The sequence below is a fragment of the Canis aureus genome, chromosome 12 (assembly GCF_053574225.1).
Source record: "Canis aureus isolate CA01 chromosome 12, VMU_Caureus_v.1.0, whole genome shotgun sequence".
In the NCBI taxonomy this organism is placed as follows: Eukaryota; Metazoa; Chordata; class Mammalia; order Carnivora; family Canidae; genus Canis; species Canis aureus.
In genome coordinates, this window is record NC_135622.1 from 28,810,836 (window position 1) to 28,835,918 (window position 25,083).

Below are 25,083 nucleotides of genomic sequence, written 5' to 3' on the forward strand. Positions count from 1 at the left end.
ATCCCACCCCAGGCTCCTGCACCTAAACCACATTGCCAGCTCTCCCCCTTCCTCTGCTCCCCCAGAGCTGTCAACAGATCTCTGCAATGCAGAGGCATCCCTGGCTTCAGCTTGAGGCAGAGTGAGTTTTCAGTGGCTACTGGGACTCTATTTGCACCATGTGTCCCATGTAGTGGAGACTTGGGGGCTGCCACCAGGGGCTTGCTTCCCACCAGGTTTGATGGAGCAGAGAGCTGCCTCCTAAAGTGGTACAATTCCTCCCAAAGACTTTCTCATAGTCAATAGTTATTTGCAGAAACTTTAATGGAAAGATGCAAATGAAGCTGAGAACATTAATATAAGAGAAAGAATGAATCCCTCATGGTTGGTAGCACATTCCACAGAAACCAAGAGAAGGTTAAGATTGGAGCACGCTTCTGGAGTATGATGGGGAAGGTGCAGGGTAAGAGTGACCCAGGCAGGATCCAGCCTGTAGCTTTTGCCCAGCAGGTATAATAAGGGTAGGCCTGGGAGGCATGTAGGACAATTTTGAGCAGTTTTACTGCCCAGAGTGGTGGATGGTCTCTGAACCAAATGCCTGGTGTGTCCACAGCTAAACCTGGTCATGTGGCAAGTGCAGAACCAGCAGCAAGTTTGCCCTTCTGAGTGCTGGGGAGCAGATGAGGGTGGGGGGTGGCAGGGCTCTGTAGTGATGGTCAAGTTCACTGGGGCCACCTGACTCCAGACAAGAAGGCTTCACACTTGAAAGTGCTCAGGAGCAGGGCCTCTCCATCCACTGAGGCACATTCTGAACAGGCTGGGTGGGCCCCACAGGGCAGTCTAGCTAAACACTACTTTTCTTGGGAGGCATAACTCACACACCCCAGTCCTGTTCAGAGAAGTTCCACTACACTGGTCAGAGTAAATTGAGTGTCCTGCTCTGCCCAGACTTGCTGAGGCCTGGCAGCCTGTCTGGCCTTTTTGGGCGAGACTGGGAGAACTAGAGTGGGGAGCCCTTACCTAGCATTTGGATTGAGGAAGGGCCCCATGGTGCTGGTGATGATCTTAGCAACAAAAGAGAATGCAGTGTAGCCCCTACCTAACCAGTGTGGCCAATTTTACATGAACTGGAATCAAGGATATTTGAAACTTTTGAAATAATACAAAGCTTCCCTAGTTGAAAAACAAAAATCACATAACTTCAAAGCAGTGGAGAGATGGGTAAAGGTGGGGAGCGTGAATGGATTGTCTTCAGTTTCAGCCACTGGGCAGGTAGACAGAGGTCTCATTGTTTTCTGGTGCAAACCATGTAGCTCATGTGCTTCATGACTCTTATGGTTTTGTGGATTATTGTGCAGTCATTTGAACTTTTACTGTGTTATAATCTCTAAAACTGAAGCAAGATCATTGAATTATTCAGAGGATGGTTCAGGTGCCATTGTTACAAAAAAATAGACCCATATTCAGTAACTTTGAGATGAAAGTTAGAGGAGATCGGATTTCATAAGGAAGACCTCAAACACCAGGAAATACCAATCTCTGCATTTAGGACAACACCTTAAGAAACAGTGGAGATAATGCAAAAAATAAAAGTAACATTAAAGATCCACAAATAGCCCCTGGCCCCTTACTTTGTAGTCCTTGCAAGGGAAAATGACTCCAGCATAACCTTGGCTTCTGCAGCCCATTCCCCATCTAGAATATTCCACCCTGCATCCTTAGAGTCACCCATCCCAGAGCAGATCATTTCCTGACAGCTGTAGCTGGATTATGCCACTTGGGGTGGTAGCCTCAGAGAAGGGTGTGCACATTGTTAGCAGCTCCAAGAGAGGGGTCAGTGGATCCATTCCCAGACCCATTTCCATGCCCCTAGGTTTTTCTGCACCCACTGGATGTGCATGAAAAGGTTGAGGAAGTAGGACCCATCACTTGCTGACTGCAGGCACTTGGGCAGCATGGGATTTGGAGATGGTGGAAGGAGTCTAACTTTTTGCCCATGCACCTCTGTAGCTTTTGATTATCGGTAATGAGTATATACTGACAATTTTTAAAAGTGGCTAATTAAAAACAGTACAGAAAGAGGGATCACTCTGCTGTGGAAATTGGACCTACTTAGAAAGCAAGAAGGTCTGTGAAAACTCCTGATACTAGGAGGCCAAGCATCTGTCTCACTGCCGGCTGTCCTAGTGCTTCTCTGCAAGAAAGTCATCTGGACCAAGGGCAGCTTGTGCCACCCTCACCTCCCCCCACTTCTGCCCCTCCCTGCCACCAGCATGGTCCTCACCTGTGCAGTTCTTGGCCTGGCCACGTGCAGAAGCTCAGGGGAAAAGGCTAGCCAGGGTCTGCAGGAGAAAGGAGGGGACCCCATCCTTGTTCCTAGGAGAGGCTTCTGGAGAGGGCCTAGGCAGATCTCTTGGTGCTGGAATTGCCTGAGAAACAGGATAGCCTTGGCCATCAGACCACTTCCAGGGAAATAACCAATAGCTGGGAGTGTGGGACCTTTGTGACCCTAAGAGAAAGAGGCACCTGTGGGCATGAGCCGGGAGGGGTCAGCGGCCTCCAGCCCTTACCCCATCATTGGGAGAGGCTCCAGAGTGCCAACTCATGGAAAAGAGAGATAGGAGATGTGTCTGGAGGCTACAAAGTGCACACCAAATGCTCACTTTGATGGGGAGGTGGCCGGGGAATTGACCCAACTCCAGCACGACCACCCCCAGCTGCCCCTCTGAGGCTCTGCATTAACCATATGCTGCGGGGTGTGGGGGTGAGGCTCAGCTACAGCTCTGCTGGGTGCTGCTTTTTGGAGATGGTGTCACCTTACTGACAGGGAAGGACTGAATATGCAAGCTGAGGGACAGTGAGCACACAGCACATCCTGACTCTGACCAGTTCTTCCCCATCACAAATCTCATTGAATGTGATTTTCCGAATGGCATGAGCAGCCCAGGGCAATGCAAAGTAATGGTATTGAAATGCCCAGCAGGCAGCCATCCTGGTCAGAAATGAGCATTTCTGCTGCAGACATTCGTGTAGGCGTTCAGACCAGAATGGGATGCTGGTCCTTTTGCTGTGGTCCACACATTTCCACTCATCGGGACAGCAGACATCGTTAAGAGCTGCAGTGTAACACAAGATTCTTTGCTGTCTTTTTATTTTTTGCAGAAGGTATTACAAAACAGAGCTTACCTTGAAACAGAAAAGAGTAACTCTGTGTTAGCATGCTTTCACAGGTTTTAGCTCCTGTCCGTGGGCAGTTTGCAAGCGTTTCCCTCCTCCTCTCTCCATTCATTTATAAAGAAACCTCCTACGTGGTGCCATTAAAATAAAACCTTACTCATATGCTTAGTCAGTCCTAAGAAGCATTTCTTTCATATGTACCCTATGAATGAGTTCTGGAGTAACAGGTCTAGAAAACGAAACTGCTCGTGAAGAATATGAAAACGATTTGAAAAGGTGCCAGAAAAGATTCTGAGTGTGCATGGGGTGGGGTGGGGGGGGGGGTATCAGCTTGTGGGACTGTTCCAAGACCTCTAGGTTGTGACTACAAATGAACAGCCTCTAGCACTGAGAAGAGAATAGATAGTCCACGTTTACAAAATGGGAGACCCGCCCTTCCTGGACACTGTGGGGGCTTCTTCTAGTGAACAAGCCACTTCTAGATGCAAGCACTCGGGGCTGCCTGTTGATGACATGGGTTTTGTGAATGCCCTGGCTTTGGGTGTGGGCTCTGCTGTATATAAGCTGTGTAACCTGGGGCAAGTTGCCTGGCTAGCCTGAGCTTCAGTTTCTTTGCTGTAACAAGCAGATAATAACAGAAGTTACTCCATAGGATACCCTTATCGTGGGACACCTGGGGGGCTCAGTGGTTGAGCATCTGCCTTTGGCTCAGGGCGTGATCCCAGGGTCCTGGGACCGAGTTCTGCATCAGGGAACCTGCTTCTCCCTCTGCCTGTGTCTCTGCCTCTCTCTGTGTGTCTCTCATGAATAAATAAATAAAATCTTAAAAAAAAAAAAAAAAAAAAAGAAAGGATGCCCCCATCCCTATCCATCAGAGCTCAAAATTAGATTAATCACAATCCTTGGTTATAACAGGCTCTACCTCTGATTTATGTGTGGCTTGTCTTTGCCATTTACTATGTAATTAGTTATTTCCAATAGCATAATGAGCTTTCAAGTATCCACCACCCAAAATGAAAGCTCTGACTAGGACAGTAACCTATATCTCCCAATATGGTCCCCAATAAATCATTAACCCCTTCTCTCCACGCCTGAGGTCACTGGCACTTCGAATCCCATGTTCCTGATACCCCTGCTTTCCCTTATGTGGCTGAATGCTTCTGTATGTATTTTTAGAAAATACGTGTATTTTTATTTTAGTTGTTCTTAACTTTCTAAAAAATAGTATGCTATATGGAACTTCTGGGGACTGGCTTTTGAACTTAATGTTAGATTGCAAAGATCCATCCATAGTATTGTGTGTCACCGTAATCCATTTGTTCTGACTGTGGTGGCAGAGGAAATGGACTTCCTAGGGTGTGGTCACCACTCTCCCTTGGAGGGGTGCTGGGAAAGGGGAGGTCCCGATCTGTGCTAATTAGAGCAGGGCTATTATAATCACACTGTGCACCTCCGCTGGATCCAAGTGTAAGAGCTTCTCCTGCCTTTGAACCTTGAAAGGGGATCATGACAGAGAACACATGAAAGTTCGACTTCAGGAAATATGCCAGACCTTTTTCTAAAAGCTTTGCACCAGGCCACAATGCCACAAACTTTATCTTCTCCAACACTTCATGGCATCAGACATTTTACTTTTTTTTTTTTCGCTAATCGAATGGGTGGAAAATATGATCGCATTGTGATCCCTTTTCTTTGTCTTTTCATAAATTTGTTAGCCATATATGGTTTCCTTTTCTGTGAAATACCTCTTGGTCCTCATTTTTACCTGGGGTTGCTTGTGCTCTTTTCTTAAATTGATTTGTAGCATTTTTACATATATTATTGATAATAAATCTTTGTGGTTGATATTATGAATATCTTGTTCCAGTTTTTACCCTGAGTTTTCACTTTTAAATTTTTTTAAGTTTTTAATTCCAGTTGCTTAACATACAGTGTAATATTAGTTTCAGGTGTAGAATTTTAGTGATTCAACAATTCCATCCATTACCCAGGGCTCATCACGACAAGTGCACTCCTTAATCCCCATCTAGTTCACCCACCCCACGCCCCCCTCCTCTCTGGTAACCATCAGTTTGTTCTCTATAGTTAAGAGTCTGTTTCTTGGTTTGTCTCTATCTTTCTCTTTTTTTTCCCTCTGCTCATTTGTTTTGTTTCTTAAATTCCACATATGAGTGAAATCATATGGTATTGGTCTTTTTCTGACTTATTTCACTTAGCATAATACTCTCTAGCTCCATCCACGTCATTGCAAATGGAGTTTTCACTTTTTAAAGGTATCTCTTGGTGAATAAAAGTTCTTGATTTTAATATAGTTGAATTTATCCTTTTACCATCAATTTTATGTGTGTGCCTAAGAAAATCTTTAGTGACCAGAAGGTATAAAAGATAGCTACTACCTGTATTATCCACTATGAATTTTAAATTTTGTTTTTGACATTTCACTTTTTAATCTATCTGGGGTTATTTTCTAGGTATGGTTTGAGGGAGATAGCCAAGGCTCCCCCTATACACAGGGGTTATCTAATTTTTTCCAGCTCCCTTTATTGATCACTCTCCTCTCCTCACTGACCTTGTCATCTGTCATGGACCAAAATTCTTTATACACATGAGTCTTTTTCTGGGATCTCATTCATAGTCCTTGACCAATTTTTCTGTCCAGCTTCACAGAAGTCCAGGTGTCCTATAAGGTGTCTCCCTAATTTCCTTTACAGAAACATCTTGCTATTTTGGTCCTTTACTCTTTCAAATGAGTTTAGAACCATCTTTTCAAGTCCTGGTAAAGAGACACCATCATGGGAGTTTGGTAGGAATTACCGGGAATGAAATATTATTATTACAATATTAAATCGTATTATCCCTGTATATATCTCTCCATTTACTTAGGTCTTCTTTAATATCTCTCTCTCTCTTTTTTTTTTTATGATAGTCATCACAGAGAGAGAGAGAGAGGCAGAGACATAGGCAGAGGGAGAAGCAGGCTCCATGCACGGGGAGCCCGACATGGGATTCGATCCCGCGTCTGCCGGATCGCACCCTGGGCCAAAGGCAGGCGCCAAACCGCTGTGCCACCCAGAGATCCCTTCTTTAATATCTCTTGATAAAGTTTGGTATTTTGTCTCTTAGAAGTCTTGCATCTATTGCTAGATTTATTCTCAGGGAATAGATACTTTCTGATACTATCCTTAACGGTGTCATTTTCACTATGTTACCCAGTTCTTTGATGTATATATATTTTATATCTTCAAATTTTATTGTTTCCAAGAATTTGTAGATTTTTGGAATTTGCTATGTAACAATTTTGTCTTATGCAAATGATTGCAGTTTTACTTCCTTGATAATGTTATTTTAGGGGTGAACTGGGTCTATGCAAATAAAGCAGCTAGTAAGTGCTCAATAAATGCTTGTATTTATGGACATGGTCATTATTCATCAGTGGAAGAATTTTAGAAATTGCCTTAACCAATTCCCTCATGTTAAAGAAAGAAACAGAATCGTGGAGTAGTTTAATGATTCACACAGCTGTTCAGTGCCAGGATGGGCCCAGAAAACCCAAGTCTCTGGGTTGCAGAAGCAAGCGTCCTTTCTCTTAACCCCTAGTCACACATCAGTGTGTGCCTCTGTCTGGCATGAATGACTCTGATAGGAGTGTTTTTGTGAGTGGAGCTTCTGCACATCCATGACAAGCATTTATTAAACATGCAGCAAGAATTAAGCTCCTTCTGTGTGCTGGGCTTGCACATTGTGCATGCTTCTAGCAGAGGAAAAATGCACATATTGCAACTCAGATGTACAGAAAATGGTATTTATTTCATTTTTAAAATCATCTATACTGGGCAGCCCGGGTGGCTCAGCGGTTTAGCGCCGCCTTCAGCCCAGGGCCTGATCCTGGAGACCTGGGATCAAGTCCCACGTCAGGCTTCCTGCATGGACTCTGCTTCTCCTTCTGCCTGTGTCTCTGCCTCTCTCTCTCCCTCTCTCTGTGTGTTTCTCATGAATAAATTTTTTTAAATTCTTTAAAATTATCTATACCGATCTTATCATTTTCTGTTGAAGTCAGGGGATGGAGGTGAACCTGAAAGCAACATAGACTCTTTTGGTTTAACTCACTTTTAAAAAAAAATATTTTATTTATTTATTCATGAGAGACACAGAGAGAGAGGCAGAGACATAGATAGAGAGAGAAGCAGGCTCCCTGCAGGGAGCCCATGCAGGACTCGATCCCAGTATCCTGGGATCACAACCCAAGCTAAAGGCAGATGCTCAACCACTGAGCCACCCAGGTTCCCTGGTTTGACTCACTTTCTTTTGGGTATCTATGCAGTTAAATCAAGATTCATATTTCCTTCTTAAAAGGCACCTCTTACACAGTCCCTGTCCTAGGTTGGCAGGCAGAAGAGAGAGAAGCTTATGGATTCTTACGATGTGAGGTGGGGTCCCTGGACTCCTCCAGGCTTTGGGACATAGCAGGTGGTGATTGGGCTGGGCCTGGTACAGTCTTTGAGCATCTGTGTACCGCTGGCCCCGGCTGGCTCTCCAGGTGCTTTGGTATTCCTATGGGTTAGATCTCTCTGACCTTGCAGATTCTCTCAATCTCAGCCTTGTCTAGATCTATCCCCACCAAGACCCTTTAATGGGGACCTCGAGGAAAGACAACTCACAGCTACACCCAGGTGTTTCCCCTCTGAGGGCACATAAAACATTGGGGCCTTTTTCAGGCCACTTGGAAGCAGAGGGAGCACCAAGCTGGTTTACCTATATACCCCTGCTCCCTGTGCCTCTGCTGTATGGATACAGAGCAGCCTGCGAGATAGGATCTTCTCAGACACTAGCTCAGCCTTGACTTCTCTCTCCTCTAATCCTCTCGTCTGCCTCTCCACAGGCTGGGTATTTCTACTTCCCACCTCACAGAGGACACAGCAGGACCAGGATGCACCTCTGCCTCTCCTTGCATCTGTCTTCCAGAAAGACACCTACTTCCCCTTCTCGCTAGGCTAGGCATCCCTAAACAAGTCTGCCATCTTCTCTTCATTCAGGCTTGTAGCAAACTCCATAGTCAAGTTGGCCAGGCTTGACTCTTGAAAGACTAAGGGAGAGTTTTGAAATCTAGAATAATGTGTGTCCTTTCTCAACAAGACCCATTTCCTTATAACCTCTAAAAGTGTTGGTTTTGACATGCAAATCTCTTCTAAGTATTGTCCTAGTTAGCTGTGGTAATGTTTGGCACTGGGGTGATGAGTAAGACTGCAGTTGTGTGGAACAAGCCCGTTGGTGTGTACAGGTGACTGTCTTTGTGGATGCAGGATCCTGTTCTCCCCTTCCTCAGCCCATCTCTGAACTAATGAAAATCCAATCTGTCTGTCCTCAGTGGTCTGTCCCTTCTTAGTCACTGCCCAGGATGCCGTAACCAAACACACCTCAAAGAATGGCCTCTGACTTCCACCCTGCAAATCCCTGTTCATCATCCACTTGGTCTCCATTCGGCCTTTACTGAGGACTTACATGGGTACAGCTCTGTGAGAACCTAGAGAGAGTAAGACAGAAGAGCTGCCTTCCAGTTGCTCAAGGGGATAAATAAAACACGTGTGCAAAGGAACTAGTAGCAGGTATGTTTAAGTGGCAAAATGCAATGTAACCAGGAAGAGCAGGTCCAGAGAATCAAGGAAAAGCAGGATGATTGCAGACTTGTTTTCTTGGCTTCTACATATAAGAAGAGCAATATTTACCCCTGATAAAGGCCACTGTGCTTTAAGTAGAGGACACAGCCGAGATTTTGTCTCTGTAGACCACTGTTCCACCAGGGCTGGGTACCGAGTGTGTTTTCCAGCTCTGACTGCATGGCTGCTGTCTATAACAGCAGGCTACAGTTCCGTTCCTGGTACTGCATCCTCTCATGTGCATTCAGGAAGGCAGGTGACTCAGATGGAATCACTCAAACCATCAGATGTGGCAGGCTTGCTTTCCATTGCCAACAAAAGTTAAATAAATTAAAAGGACTCCATAGGAGCTCTCTGGAAGTTGGTCTGTTGTGAAATGTGAAGTGGGGCCTTCCTCTGGGTGGATGCTAAAAGACATGCAATTCCATTTTCTTTGGCCTTTGATTTTTTTTTTTTAAGATTTTACTTATTTATTCATGAGAGACACACAGAGAGAGGGAGGCAGAGACACAGGCAGAGGGAGAAGCAGGCTCCATGCAGGGAGCCTGACGCGGGACTCGATCCTGGGACTTGAATCCTGGGACTCGATCCTGGGACTCGATCCTGGGACTCGATCCTGGGACTCCAGGATCACACCCTAGGCTGAAGGCAGCGCTAAACTGCTGAGCCACCCAGGGATCCTCCCATTTTCTTTGGCCTTTTGGAGCATCTGCCCAGGCAGCGTTTTTTACTGCCCACATGAGATTTCAGTTGAGAGTAGAATTTCTCGATTCACACTCAAAGTTGCCCTTGTCTTCCTGTGACCTGCAGGGCCTCCGCCTGACGCCAAGTATGTGCTTGTGTGTGTGCGTGCTGTGTGTTCATGTGCATGCATGTGTATGTGTGTGCATGTGCCATGTTCATATGTGTGCCTACATGTATGTGTGTGCATGTGTGTGCATGCACATGAGGCTCATTTTGCACACCTCTTACACATACACCCCTCATTGGTCCTCGTGAGTCATTCCTGAGATGTAGGTGAGTGTTTTCTGCTGCTGTTCCTGTGGCTACTTCTAGCTTAATTCCTCCAGGGTTTTTCAGTATGTGTTAGAGATAGCTCGAAAACCATTTCACCAAAGAATTTGGAATTGTTCATCAGTGGACAACAAAAGGGTGTCGTTGATGTGGGCAAAGGTGAGGAAGCACAGAAGTGTTTACTGAGGAGGACAATTTTGAATAAGGAAGGATTGCCCATTCTGAAACACATCTTACCATTTCGATGTCCACACATATGTATTGTATTTTTAAAAATTTTTACTAAAAAATATATGCCAGAGGCACCTGGGTGGCTCAGTGGTTGAGCATCTGCCTTCTGCTCAGGTCATTGATCCCAGGGTCCTGGGATCAAGTCCCACATCGGGCTCCCTGCAGGGAGCCTGCTTCTCCCTCTGCCTATGTCTCTGCCTCTCTCTCTGTGTGTCTCATGAATGAATAAATAAAATCTTTAAAAATAAATAAAAATAAATAAAATTTGCCAGATTGTTTCAATAGAATTGACAGCATCCTATACTTTATATTCATAATTAATGCTTTTTAAAAATTAAAACTTAGGTTTTTAATGTGGTCAAAGGAAAAAACATCCTGATGAGACAATCACCTTTTTGTAAATTGCAATACCCTTTCCTTGGAGTTTGGTGAGGATGCAAGAACTTGTGTCTGGTGACTAGAGAGGATGTTCAGCAGCCACAGGAACCAAGCATAAGAATGGTGTCAATCAGAAAGCAAGCTATGTGAATTTATCAGTACAAACCCCAGGATGCCAGGTGGCTTTTGTCACCATATATGAATCAGAGAGAAAAGATCTATCTCCTCTTCTGAGAAAATAAATAAATACACAAATAAAGGATTGCCTTCAGGTCATTTGTGCTGATAAAAATAGCTAACATTTTTGATCACTTATTGCCTGCCTGTGGTTGTTCTAAGGGCCATGTGCATATTTACTCAGTTCTTCTTAAAACACCCCATACGGTCAATGGTTATAGTATTTTCACTTCCATTTGACAGATAAAGCCACAAGCAATACACTAGCTTGCCCAGAGTTACTCAGCTAATAAGCAGCTGAGCTGGGACTCCCACTCAGCAATGCAGCTCCAGGCCTGGCTGCTAACCCCTTCTTCCTTCTTGGCAGCTGCCTTCACAGAGGAATTCAAGAGGTGGGTGGATTTGATGTAATATTTTGTAATGGGCCTCTTTCCATCCATTTTTCCTGGAGTCTTCTAAGATTGGAGCTGGAGAAAATTTTCCTAGCTCTCTCTCTAAGAGTAGGGGTGTGTTTCTGGTGGCTTCTTTGGCCAGCTCAGGCTTAATCAAAGTGAGCATGTACCCCTATCCCCCCAACCTTGGTCCACTCTGACCTTGGAGACTGTGTGGGGCTGCAATAGCAGTGGGACTTGAGCAAGTGGGTCATGGGAGGTGGGGTGCCTCACTATGTCCTGGGACTCTTGATGTGCTTATCTTCACTGCTCTTCACCTCCTTTGAGTTTGTGTAGGAAAAAGGCTTGTGCTTCTAATTTAGCTCCTTTGGAGACTGTCTTGGGTCTGTGATCTGGAGAGGTGTGAACAGAGCTGCAGAGTGTGCAGGGGCACCCAGGAAGTGGAAACCGGAACAGAGCTCCTTGCCATTGGGGCCCCCTCACCCCATTTCCAGGAACAGGCCAGATTTAACCTTGGGATGTTATTTCCAAGGGAAGGGGAAAGCTGATGCCTGATTCTGTGCAGAGACGCCTCACATGGAGGGTACTGCCTTGTACTGATACTTGTGTGTGTTTTAGTCAGAGAAGTTCAGGTTACCAGACTGTCTTCTTCCCTACACGGTCTCCCCAAATCCACTGACCCCACTGGGCCACCCACCGAGGCCCATTGCCCCAACACTCACTCTCTCCGGAGACTAAGATAAATGTAGGTACCAGGCTCGTGGAACAGAGACCATGTACTTCTGCTCAATAAACAGAAGTACAAACCTAAAACTACTTGAAACCTAAAACTACTATAAACCTAAAACTACTCGAAAAGTAAATCTGTTAATAAAAAGCCAATTTATGGGCAGCCCCAGTGGCCCAGCGGTTTAGCACAGCCTTCAGCCCAGGGCGTGATCCTGGGACCCTGGGGTCAAGTCCCGCGTCGGGCTCCCTGCATGGAGCCTGCTTCTCCCTCTGCCTGTGTCTCTGCCTCTCTCTTTGTGTCTCTCATGAATAAATAAATAAAATCTTTTAAAAAATAAATAAATAAAAATAAAAAGCCAATTTAAAGTGAAAAGAGTTAGTTATTTAAAAAAAGAAAGGAAAGGAAAAAGGAAGGGTAGAGGACATTTTTGGTTCCCTAAGGAGTGCTTATGTGGCTTAAACATAGGCTGGGTCTCATCAGGGAGCCTGCCCTGAAGAGGGATCCATTCGTGAGCTCTGAGAGCACTTGACATTGGGGCGGGGTCCGGTGACAGGACACTAGGCTGATGGTAGATTCTCTCTGACCTGTGATGGCAAATAGGATTCCACACACAATCTTAGTTTGGGTGGAAATGGGACCTGTGGTGAAGGGAAATGTATTACCTTGAACAAGTCCTTTCTAGGTCACGCTGTGCACCAGGGTGACTGTAGAGGTCCTCTGGCCAAACTCAGCTGCCGGTCACCTCACCACTCGTGCTCCCTTGGATGAGCCTCTGCTTCCAGAGCCAGGGGCACCATTCCTCCTTTGCACAAAGATGCTCAGTGGTCTCACATAGCCTGGACAAGGCAAGCAAGCAGAAGAACATCTGAAGTGGTGAGTTCTGGCGTTCTCACTGGACTACCCCAAAGTCAGGAGAGAGACTCTTAGCTTATAAAACTAAGAGAATCAAACAGAAAGATCTACTGTCATGTAGAATAAAAGGAGCATTTTATCAACCCAGAAATATTCATTGGGAACCCACCCTGAATAAAGCACTGTGTAAGGTAACTTTAATAAAGAGTTGGCAGGGATGGTCTTTAGCAGTTATGCCTATAGAATCTGGCCCTCATCATTAGCATTTGGCCAGCTGGTTTCTAATAGGTGGTGTTCACTTCAAATGCCCATTGAGTGACTTGTAGCAGGTGGGCATCGTGCTGAGTGGTGAGAACACATGCTGGCTCCAGACCTGGAGAGCTCCCACAGCAGGGAGAGATGGCCCTTCGCACACTTGCTGATACCACTGATAACCGGGGGGGGGGGGGGGGGGGGGGGGGTGTGTAGGCAGGGTGGTACCAGGTGGGGAGTGGGGGGAAGGACACACTTATGGGGAAATGGTTACACTGTCGGCTTAACGAGGTGGAAAGGGTGTGCAAACACACATCTCTCACATATCGCATCATATCCTCATGATGCTTGCTCTGTCCATATTGGCCAGTGCTCACTTACTTGTGGTCTTCTTGGTGATTCATTCGTGGCGCTCAAATACCTCTAGAATGGATACTTTACATTGCGATCAGATATGAAAAAACAGACTTACTTGCCATTAATAGACCATATTAGATTGAAGCATGGGAGTGACCTTATATTGATAGCAAAAGACTACACTGAAACAAAGCAGTGTTCTTGATTTTCTTGCCTGTGGACGGCTTGTTCCCACTGTGGAAAAGGAAGTTCAGCAGGAATTTGAACCATTTAAAGCAGCCACTCTTTCTCCTTGATGAGGTCAGAGGGATTCAAAGGAACTGAACAGGACAGCACTGTTTCCCTCCAAGACACAGGGCCCAGTAACAACTAGATCTTCTACGGTGGAGAATGCCCGTGGGTGAAATCTTGTATGTGTATTGCCCATTCATTCATCACTGTATTCCCAGAAAGTCCTTAGAGTGTCTAGCATGTGCCAAACCTGGGGGGAGCAGATCAATGAGACATGACCTTACCCCCCCGCCCCCGCCCCATGGTCTAATGTGTGTGGAGTAGAGGCCCTACCTGACCGACCACGCACTGAGCATGAGAGGACACGGGCAAGGAAGAGCGTCCTTCTGTCGGGCTGAGTTAGGCGAGCGAGCTGCTCGCAATGTCCTTGGAGCTGAGCCCAGGAGACTAACTGGGATTCTAGCAGAGGCTTCAAAAGAGAAAGGGAAGTGAAGAATTCAGGGAAATCTGTGTTACTCAGTTAGATTTTAAGGCCACGAGGATGGGGGCTTCCAGAAGGTGTAAAAAAGGGAGTTTGGGTCAGATTCTGGAGTGTCCCAGATGCCACTGAGGAGCTTAGGGTTTTGGTAGACAAAGGGGAGTCACCGAAAGTGTTTGAGCAGAAGGTGACATGGAGCTGATCTTTTAGGAGATTATGGGTGGTTATGTAGAAGAAGAGCCAGAGCCAGAAAAATGACTCAGGAGGCAGAGTGAAGCTGACAGGGCCAGGGGGTGAGATGCTGTGTTCATGTGGACAGAGGAAGAACACCCATAAACGTTGCAGTGGGGTTGTAGCATACAGCACATGCACCTCATATAACACACGTGCTTGTATATATATTTCATTTACACTTTTGGGAGTGAACACACAGAACATAGTGAACTTTCTTCATGTTTGAAAACTCAACATATTGACATTTGAAATTCCAAATAACAATATAGTTATGCTTTGCTGAGCCCTGACCAGATCCCAGGCAGGGTTCTCAGCCCTCCAGATGTGTTAATAATTTTTTTTTAAGATTTTATTTACTTATTCATGAGACACACAGAGAGAGAGGCAGAGACACAGGCAGAGGGAGAAGCAGGCTCCTGATTCGGGACTGGATCCCAGGATGTCAGAATGCCCACTGAATCCTTTCCATACACAAAAGGCAGTTCCCTAAAAACAAATGAACACAGCTGAAAGGAATCTATTAGCTATATTAAGAAGCCAAAGGCAGACACTCAACCACGCAGCCACCCAGGTGTCCCTGTTAATCATTTTTTAAAAATGATCTTACTTATTTATTTGAGAGAGAGAGCAGGAGCAGGGCAGGGTGGGGGTCCAGAGGCAGAGGGAGAGGGAGAAACAGGCTCCCCGCCGAGCAGGGAGCTTGATGTGGGGCTCAATCCCAGGACCCTGGGATCATGACCTGAGCTGAAGTTCAGCTTAATTTACTGAGCCACCGAGGCGCCCCTAAGTGGGTTAATCATTTAATCCCTACGATAACCCAATAAAGTGAGCACTGTTATTATTACCATTTTATATATTTATTTTTTTTATTTTTTTTTATTGGTGTTCAATTTACTAACATACAGAATAACCCCCAGTGCCCGTCACCCATTCACTCCCACCCCCCGCCCTCCTCCCCTTCTACCACCCCTAGTTCGTTTCCCAGAGTTAGCAGTCTTTACGTTCTGTCTCCCTTTCTGATATTTCCCACACATTTCTTCTCCCTTCCCTTATATTCCCTTTCACTATTATTTATATTCCCCAAATGAATGAGAACATATAATGTTTGTCCTTCTCCGACTGACTTACTTCACTCAGCATAATACCCTCCAGTTCCATCCACGTTGAAGCAAATGGTGGGTATTTGTCATTTCTAATAGCTGAGTAATATTCCATTGTATACATAAACCACATCTTCTTTATCCATTCATCTTTCGTTGGACACCGAGGCTCCTTCCACAGTTTGGCTATCGTGGCCATTGCTGCTATAAACATCGGGGTGCAGGTGTCCCGGCGTTTCATTGCATTTGTATCTTTGGGGTAAATCCCCAACAGTGCAATTGCTGGGTCGTAGGGCAGGTATATTTTTAACTGTTTGAGGAACCTCCACACAGTTTTCCAGAGTGGCTGCACCAGTTCACATTCCCACCAACAGTGTAAGAGGGTTCCCTTTTCTCCACATCCTCTCCAACATTTGTGGTTTCCTGCCTTGTTAATTTTTCCCATTCTCACTGGTGTGAGGTGGTATCTCATTGTGGTTTTGATTTGTATTTCCCTGATGGCAAGTGATGCAGAGCATTTTCTCATGTGCATGTTGGCCATGTCTATGTCTTCTTCTGTGAGATTTCTGTTCATGTCTTTTGCCCATTTCATGATTGGATTGTTTGTTTCTTTGGTGTTGAGTTTAATAAGTTCTTTATAGATCTTGGAAACTAGCCCTTTATCTGATATGTCATTTGCAAATATCTTCTCCCATTCTGTAGGTTGTCTTTGAGTTTTGTTGACTGTATCCTTTGCTGTGCAAAAGCTTCTTATCTTGATGAAGTCCCAATAGTTCATTTTTGCTTTTGTTTCTTTTGCCTTCGTGGATGTATTTTATAGTTCGAAAAATTGCTACAAATTGAGTAACTTGGCTGAGTTCACACAGATAGCCCCAGAAGTTCTCTAAGATAACTTGCAACAGACTTCCTTTAAATAAAATTCCACCCAGGCTATTCAAAATGTAGTGCTTTTTGGCAAAGTGGATCTCACAGTTTTTTTTGGGAGGGAGCAGTGTGCACAGTGACTAAGCACTCGACAGGTAGGGTACCACACTAATGACACTTTTTCTGCTTGGCCCCTGGCCAAGTTCACTTTCACATCAGCCGGTCATTAGCCTTCCTTCCTTGCTTTTATCAGCCACCCTGACTTCTGTTACACTGACCCCGCAGACATTCTTTCTGGCTTTTGGCAGTTTCCTGTCTACCTACCCGGCTATTATAATTGGAACAAATAAACATTAAAAGTGACACCCATCCCGGTCCCAGGGAGTTGCCATCAGCTTCTTTCTAGAAATTTGATCTTTTAGGACTGTTTCATTTTTTAGACTTCTTAATTTAGCTAATAGATTCCTTTCAGCTGTGTTCATTTGTTTTTAGGGAACTGCCTTTTGTGTATGGAAAGGATTCAGTGGGGGATGCAAAGGTGTCTCTCACAGAGAGCCCATGCAGGTCTGCATAATTGGCGGGAGTTCAGTTCTCTTCTGCTCACATTTAGGGCAGCTGCTCTGTCCAGACCGGGCCAGTCCTGCCATTGAGGAAGGAGGGACAGTCCAAATGGGCAGGGGGCAAAGATAGGTGGGCTCTTTCTGGGTCTCTCCATAGCACCATGTGTTTTTTCCCATTCAATAATTTGAAAATACTTTGAAGATTGTGAATAGTCAAGCTTTGTGATTGTTTATTTTTTTTATTCAGAATTTTAATTATGTACATAAATAGCAACATGAGAACCAGGAGTTCTAATGCTGGACATTATCTCTAGGTAAAAGGATTTCCGATTAGTCCACTGGTAGTATGGCATCACCCAAGATAACAAAGAAGCCTGGCATAGTTTTTCCTGAAGAAGAAAGCCAATTTACTACATTCAGTACTGACTTCTCTGCCATTTTTCTGTAGAAAATGCATGGAGTTTCCAATGTTTACCTATAGCTGATTAAAATGGGCAGAGCATGGAGCATTCTACTTGTTTCTAGGTGAATTCTTCACATTTTCTGGCTTTTGAAAGTTCTCCTTCCACAAATCTTCTACAACTATGTATCCTCGTAAACCCCAGTCATATAAGTTCTCTCCACTGACCTGCACAAATACTATGGCTTGTTGTGGATAATAAAGAGAGGCAGCTAGTCCCATGAACCCAGGTGGATACACCAGCTTCTTTATTTTTGACCCTCTAGCCAAAAGAAGTCCAACAATGCCAGCAAAACCAGTAACACCAAGTCTTGGAAAAAATCCAGGAGGTGCATTTTGGAGATATTCATAGCTGTCTAACCCCCACTGAACCAAGCTCTGCATCTTGGGCTTTGTTTGTGAGCACATTTCCTAACAACTTGTATATGACTCGCAATAATGTCGGAGATGTGAAATGCTTTCTTCAAGCTGGGTCCTTGGCTCCTCCACATATTTAGATTGACCCTCAGGAACCGAGTAGAGTGAAAGCTCATTAACCTTCACAGAAGTTTTCTGAGGTGAGTCCCTTTTAGGTGACACATAGACTTTAAAGGTGAGCAGACTCAGGCTGGCCGGCCCCACAGACCTCCGAATTACCTTGAACATGTTGCTGGCAGAGGTGACTCCGGCAGGGTCCGTGATTGTTTTTTAAAGGACATTTTCATAGATGGAGGCCAGGCTATTTCATGTGGCACCGTATCCTTGGGCCCATTAGACTGGTACTCAGTGAACAGCAGTTCGGGTGGTGAGGGTGAAGTCACAGGATTTCAGGAGTGTGTCTGCTGAATGTGAGGCCTTGTGCCATGTGCCCCATCATCTAGAATCCTTGAGAAGGGAGTAGAGCCAAAAGGAGAGGAGAGGAGAGAATAGGACAGAAGAGGAAGAGTAGGGAATAGAGAGAGCTATAACACTGCGGTTTCTTTTAGGCAAGACAAAAACCATGTGATGTAGATTTAGGCAAACAAATTTAATTAAAAAAATTAGGATCCATGCCCAACATGGGGCTTCAACTCATGACTCTGAAATCAAGGGTTGCATACTCTACTGACTGAGCCAGGTAGGAGCCCCTAGGGAAACAAATTTTAAAAGTTAAAGGAAACTGAGTCTCAAACTAGATAATTATCCCTGAAAAAGACATTCACTATCTCTTACTGAATTTTTAACTTTGTGTTACAGAAAATCTCAAACCAAAAAAAAAAAAAAAAAGAAAGAAAATCTCAAACCTATACAAAATGGAATATTATAATGAACCCCCATATATCCATTACCTGCCTTCAACAGTCATCACCTTAGAGTCCATTTTGTTTCATCTAAAACCCCATCCACATTCTGGATTTTTTAAAGCAAATCCCAAATACTATCATTTTATCTGTAAGTATGTCAGTATGCATCTCTAAAATATAAGAACTCTTGTTTTTCTTAAACATAACCATGATGATTATAATCTTAAGGAATGATTTTGAGAAAAATTCATGAGGTTTAAAAAAGAAATTTCCAGCATGCACACCCTACTTATTACTTTTTGGTTTTAAATGACTCTGTCATTAAAGCCTGCTTTGCAGTCTGACTCTGATCCTTCCAGAAGCTGCTCCTCGAGAAGTAGGAGGTGCTATATGAGAATGAGCCGCTGAATTCTGGAAGGAGACCCAGAGTTCTGGACATGGCTTTATAAATGCACCTGCCCTCTTTCTAGAATTTTGTTCATCTGATCCTCTTCACATATGAACCATCTCTATTCACAGCCACAGAAGTGAAAACAGCCACCGTCAAAAAGAGCAGCAGTTGAAGGGCAAGTGTCTGCCAGCACTATCTCTTGGGAAGGGAGAGAAAGAGCTGCCAAAACAGGAGATACGTCTGACATCCAGACAGTGTTAGCCGACTGGTTCCCAAGTAGGAGTTGGCTGTCCACAGAGATGCCCTGTGTAGGTGATATGAATCACAAATACGCTCTGCCTTGATTAATCTCTAACAGTCAGAAAGTCGAAAGCTTCTTGTCATCATGTTCAAGCTTAGGAGTTTGGTTTTCCGTGGGCAGCTGGCTCTAGGAGGATATCACACGACTGTCTCAGGGTCCCCGAGGGATGTTGTAAAAGCTGTCTGTATGTGGGTCCCTGAATTTGAGGTCGTGGGTGTGGAAGGTGATGCACCAGGGAGTTGGCTCTTAGCTTACTGGGTCAGATGTTTCTGAGAACCTTCTTCACCAGAGTTTACAGTTCAGTTTCAGAGGTGAATGAGCCGTTTCAGATGATCAAAAAGATATGCTCTCTCATATCTCCCAGAGAATAATCTTTCCTTCCTCAGTTACTTTGAAACTGAAGTTTGCTGCCAGCGTAGGAGCCAATCCATTATATCATAATCAATGACATGAATGTTTTGCTCAAGTTCAGATGTCTAACAAGAGTCATTTTCTTTCCGAGGGCGTGTTATCAGTCTCATGAATATATGCTCTGCACTTCATTAGCATTCTTCTAGCAAAACACCATTCTGAGTCATTTCTGAAATATCTGCCTTCGCCTGCAAGTCGTTTCTCAGTTTTTACAAAAATTGCCTTTTCTACTTACTGGCAGAAAAGTTTAATACCACACAAGCCTAAAATGGGTATACTGAGAAAAACACAGCACACCTATGGAGTTGTGACCACAGCAGGGCATCGTGCTCTGGCCCACAACCTCCACCGATGGAGGCTCATCCACCTCCAGGCACAGCCTCGCAAGGGAATGCTGGGTGGGAAGTGAAGTTCCATATTATGTGTATTCACCACTATGGCTTTCCCAGACCTTAAGCCAGAAGGAGGTTTAGAGAGCTTATCAGGGAATGTCAAGTGAAAGAGAAAATTGGCACCCATATGTTAAGAGCTGCTTTATGAGTGACCATCAGAGAGTGTTTGAGCTCCTGCCCCACAGCACTGTAAACACCACTCACCATGGTCAGCTCTGGCCTGGCCTGGTCCCCTGTTTGCTTCCTCTAGAATGAACAAGAAAATATATACTCCAACATATTGGCTATTAATGTGTTTCTTTCAACTGGGGTAATATATGTCTCTCCCTCTATCTGATTGTTGTAAAGACTGTCCAGCTTGCCCCTTGGAATCGCACCAACACAGAGTCCCAGTCTGCAGGGATGCCCTCCTGGCTGTCTATCCGAAATGACCCTATCTGGTTTAAGAGCTTGCTTTCAAAGGACCCTAAGGGACAAGCACTGTTCCATACTCGACTCCCTTCCAATTCCATGGGGTGTAGACCCTCCATTCCCGTCGAGGACCACCTGCTCTCTGGAGTGCGTGTCTTTGAGATGAAGGGTTTGCTCTCCCTCTGCAAGCAGAACTTTGATAGTGCATAGCCACAAGGGACCCCCAAGAGCTTCCAGAAGCTTCTGATTCATGGAAGCCACCTAAACGGGCCTCTGTGTTGCACAGAGTTGTTTTTAGTACTTGTGTCTTTGGCCACACACTTCCCTGGTGGGGAGGCTCAGGCTCTTGGGCCCAGGCCAGAGGCAGGATCTGAAGACAGTTACAATTCTTTGTTCAGTGAAGTGACTGGCTTCTGGCTCTCCTACCTCCAGACCGGGGCCTCTCAGAACAAAGCGAGGACTGCCACTGGACTGAGGGTACCAGTCCTGGTTGTGGACACTGGGGTTCACAGCCCAAAAAGGATAAAGACGGAAATTCCATAGTCAATTCATTTCAACCACACTTTAAAAAAAAATTTACACTTATTATAGCTAAGTTGTTTCCAAAATGTTATGGAGGATATGACATGATCAATGGTATCTTCCATTCCTGCTCCCCCAACCCCTGCCCCAGAACATGAAAGTCCAGTAGGAAAGACAAGCCAAGAAGCCGGTTCTAACCAAAGCTAAATCAGATGCAGACCCTCCTAGACTTTAATATATGCCTTTAACATATGATATATAAATTATATATATAATTTATACCCTTGAACAACTATGGCCATTAATATACCAGAGCATTTAATAGGAACTAAATTTGTTCTTTCATGAACTGGCCAGAGAACTTTTCATGACAGTGCTGCCCCCCAAGCCATCAAAGTTCAGTTTCAGCAACATTCTCCAAGGCATGTGGGTGCAATTTTTTGAATGGCCTATTGCATTTTGCTTCATTTATCTTATCAAAATGAACAGGAAATTGAATGAACCAAAGCTTCACCTGTGTGCATTAAATAGAGGGGAGACCAGGTTGAAAATCACAGGAAATACTGAAGGCTTTCGTTCCATCACGCATGTGCTTGCTTAGTAAATATCAGTTGAGTGCCTATGTGTACAAACAACTTTTCCAGGCACAGACCAAGGTCCCGGCTGTCATTGAGTTCAGAATCTAGGGAGGGAGGCAGGAATAAACAGGATACATAAAATACAGAGTGTAGACAATGAAAAGGACCAAGGATAAAAAAACAAAGCAGGGAAGGGGTGAGGAAGTCAAATCTGGGGAATGGTATACTTTAAAAAGAAGGCCTCACCCAGGACAGGGTGACTTTTAAGTAAAACCTGAAGGAAATAAGAAAATGACACAATCAGATTACCAAGAAAAAGAAATCTGGGCAGAGAAAGTAGCATGAGCAAAGGTCCTGAGGCTGGTGCTGACAGTGTGGTGATGGCCTTATCCTAGTGTCAGTGGACGTGTCTGAGTCTGGGTTGGTGTCAGGGGAGCAAATGAGCACTGACAACAGATGCCCATGCAGAATAGCTGGAAAATGAGCCATTCCTGAAAAGTGTTGGATGCCCTTAACTCAGTGATGACCCACAGACCAAATGACCAACCTGTCAAAGTTGACAACCAATGAAATCTGTTTAGCAACAAAATGACTGAGATGATTTCCCTTTCTCCGTGTTTTTGCTCACTGCTTACTCCCCGGGCCTCAGGTGGTGCCGCCACATAGCTACAGCTCAGTAAGGGTTCATTAAATGGATGTTTCAGGAAGCATGTGAGGACCTGCAGCGCGGCCCTTGTAGTGAGCGTCCCGGGAGTTAGATCCGTGCAGGAGCAGGAGCAGCACTGCCTGGAAGCCAGGCTGGGAGACCATGAGCTAGTTACCAGGGGAGGTGGGCCGGGGCTGGTTCTGACAGGACCCGAACACAGAGACAGCGGGAGGCATCACTAGTAGCTTGCGGGTCCCACCAGCCTACAATGATTGAGGATCCAAAGTGCTCGAAAAATAATTCTTTAGTCCTATATCTCCTGAGCATGCTCAGTACCATGGAGCCTCAGTTTACAAACTTTCCAGGCAAACTGCTGCTCTTTCTCTCATCAACGTGTTAGAGAGAGGACTTGATTCCCCTTGCTGCCAAAAGTGCCCTTGCTTTCAAGTTCAAACCAAAAAGTAGTGTGGTTGTTCTTCAAGCTGATCCGTGCAGAATAACCGCAAATGCCAACCCCGGTGATGGTTTCTAATTGAATGTGACTTTCTTTGTTAACGCCTGTCCTTGCCCCCAGCAGCAAACTGACAACCAGGACTTGCCTTTGTGAGCTGAAATGATGTAGCTGATAACCAACAGCTTGTATTAATTTTTCCTGATAATCTCACGGCACTTTTAATGAGATCGGTGGCAAATGCCGTGTTTCTGGGGCAAATTAATTTGTCCTTGCAAAACAGAGCGTCAGCGATTTTTATTTCCTTTGTGTCTGACATCTAATGGGTTGTGTTTTCAATGGCAATTGATACAACCTTGTATTTCGGCCACACTGCAGGAAGGACAAGATTTTGCCAAGAGCAATAAAATCAGCATAACCACAATTGAATGTCAGGCAATTGAAGTTTGAAAATGGGTCTGCTGATGTTTTGTCCCTTCGTTGTCCATGTGGCAGGACATTGTGACTTCGCAAAGGGCCAGAGGGGTGAGCAAGGATGCCGGCCAGCCACTTGGCCTCCACGCAGCCTGGTCGTGAGAAGGAACGTGGCTGTGAAGTGTGACCCTCTGTCCCTTATGGGCTTCCGCCCGTGCGTCCTGTGTGGTGGTGACCTGCATTTATGTCCTTCCTATTGCTGAGGCCACGAAGGGGCAAACCGCTCTAGTACCTGCCTCTTCCCTCTTCTCATTTCCAGGCTGTTATTGCCACCCCCTCCCCAATCAAACCAAATTTTCTATCAGAATTGGAAGGGGTTTGGCCACAGCAGCAATCACTGGTGCCACAGTCTTTGCAGAGGATGGAGTTTTGAACTAGGCAGGTCGTGGAGTAATGTTGAGATTTAACCACGTCTTTCTCAAGCTGGATAGGAAAAGGCCAGGGCCCTGAATTCACTGATGCAGTTTTAAAATGTTAACACTCCTAGAATTTTGACTGGGGCCTGTTCTGCTGTGAAGGGTCCCATCCCAGAAGGGGTAGACATGCTGATATTTTCTTTGATAAGCACTGGGGTCCTGAAGACTCTGAGAGACCCATAGGGTAGAGTGGGGTCTTTCCACAGACACCACCGTAAAGAGCAGATGGGTTTGGCACATCTCACTCCATCCTCTCTTTAATTTCCAGAAAGATAAGAGAGGCTGCTCCCAGAGCTCCTCTGTCCTGTTAGGGTTGACCCTGCTTGTCTGGCTGGTGGTGGAGTAGGGCACCTCTGCTAAAAACCAGCAACAGACGGTGGTATCGGGTGTCTGCAATACCACGTAAGAGGGGCCAGGGACCAACTCTCCTCCCTTCTGACTTAGGATTGACACCTTGGAATGGCCAGTGGGTGACAGATGCCCAGAAGGTGAGCATCTCCCTGGAGCTGAGGTCAGAGTTCTGTTGGTCGTTTGTAACTTGAAGTTAAAAGAAACAAGTCATACAAGTAAATTATTATGAGGTAGAGTGGCTTAGAACCCACTATAAGTAAACAAAAGCAGGGTATGAGTAGATATTGTCAAGATGGGCCCCGATGGTAAAGCCATACAACATACTAATCATATAATGATTTGTGACCCCCACGTGGGCACCACTCTTGAAGCTGGCACATCCCAGGCTGGCATGCCTATGTACTAGAGACAGTCATGAGTAATCTTGTCTCTGAAAAAGGTTTTCCTGTTCAAAAATCATGTTCAAGACCAATGCATGGGACAGCTTTTTGGGTCATGAGTCTAACCCAGGAGCTTTAGTTTAAGTGATATGGGGTGGGGGTGGGGGGGAAGTATGGTTCCTCTCAAATGTCCACAGGCCATGTGGATATATAATTAAGTTAATCGTTTGATTAGACAGGAATACGGACAAACTAAAAGTTTTCAAAGGAGCCTGACAGATCTGTTTCAAGAAGGCCAGAATTCAGATGCAGCCAGAAGCAGTGTTTGGTTCATGGGTGCTTGCCCCTCAGCCTGTCCCAGTTTTAATAATATGGAAACCCTGATTTGCTTGGCCTGACCCTTTGCTCAGGCAGTGTGTTTTCTGTTTTAATGTGAATCTGCCAAGACCACCGATGATAACATTTACAGCTTGGAACAAAAACTGATTTGTGGTGCTATAAATAGAACAGCATATAATCTTTTTTTGTTTGTTTTTAACCAAAGACTATCAGGTTACTTCACAATTGCATTTACCTTCATATTCAGAGGAAGAATAAATAAACTGCTTCCCCTGCTGCTCAGCAGCTTGGCCATCTGAAAAGCCCAGTATCTGAAGTTAGTTCCCAGTGGGAGAAATGGTGCTTTACCACAGCTACCTAAATCAGTCTCTGATGTTCTGGCTCTGACTCAGGATGCCACACTGTAAATGTAGCAGCGACACCGTAAAGGCCAGGGTCTTTCATACCACATGAAGACTGAACTTCTTTTCTGGGGCACATGGAGCCACATAATCCGAAAGACACTGCTTTGAAATAATGACTGTGCTCAGTGGCAAAGAGTAAAGCTTGATATTGCGCAAGAATGGTGTCATTCAACCAATCCCCCAGTGTGTTCATTTGGTGGTTAAGTCTAGCTGTTTTTGGAGTGTCCCCAGTCT

At 45.0% G+C, this 25,083-nt stretch overlaps 2 pseudogenes across 1 annotated transcript in view; one reads left to right on the plus strand and one right to left on the minus strand.

The window, feature by feature from the left end:
• Window positions 1–10,864: 10,864 nt before the first annotated feature.
• LOC144280868 (NADH dehydrogenase [ubiquinone] 1 alpha subcomplex subunit 1 pseudogene) overlaps window positions 10,865–25,083 on the plus strand; it is a 220,776-nt pseudogene continuing 206,557 nt past the window's right edge. The window contains exon 1 of the transcript XR_013349298.1: window positions 10,865–11,002. The product of XR_013349298.1 is annotated as an NADH dehydrogenase [ubiquinone] 1 alpha subcomplex subunit 1 pseudogene (transcript). The remainder of the gene's footprint in view (window positions 11,003–25,083) is intronic.
• LOC144324654 (MICOS complex subunit MIC26 pseudogene) lies at window positions 17,150–17,765 on the minus strand (annotated as a pseudogene).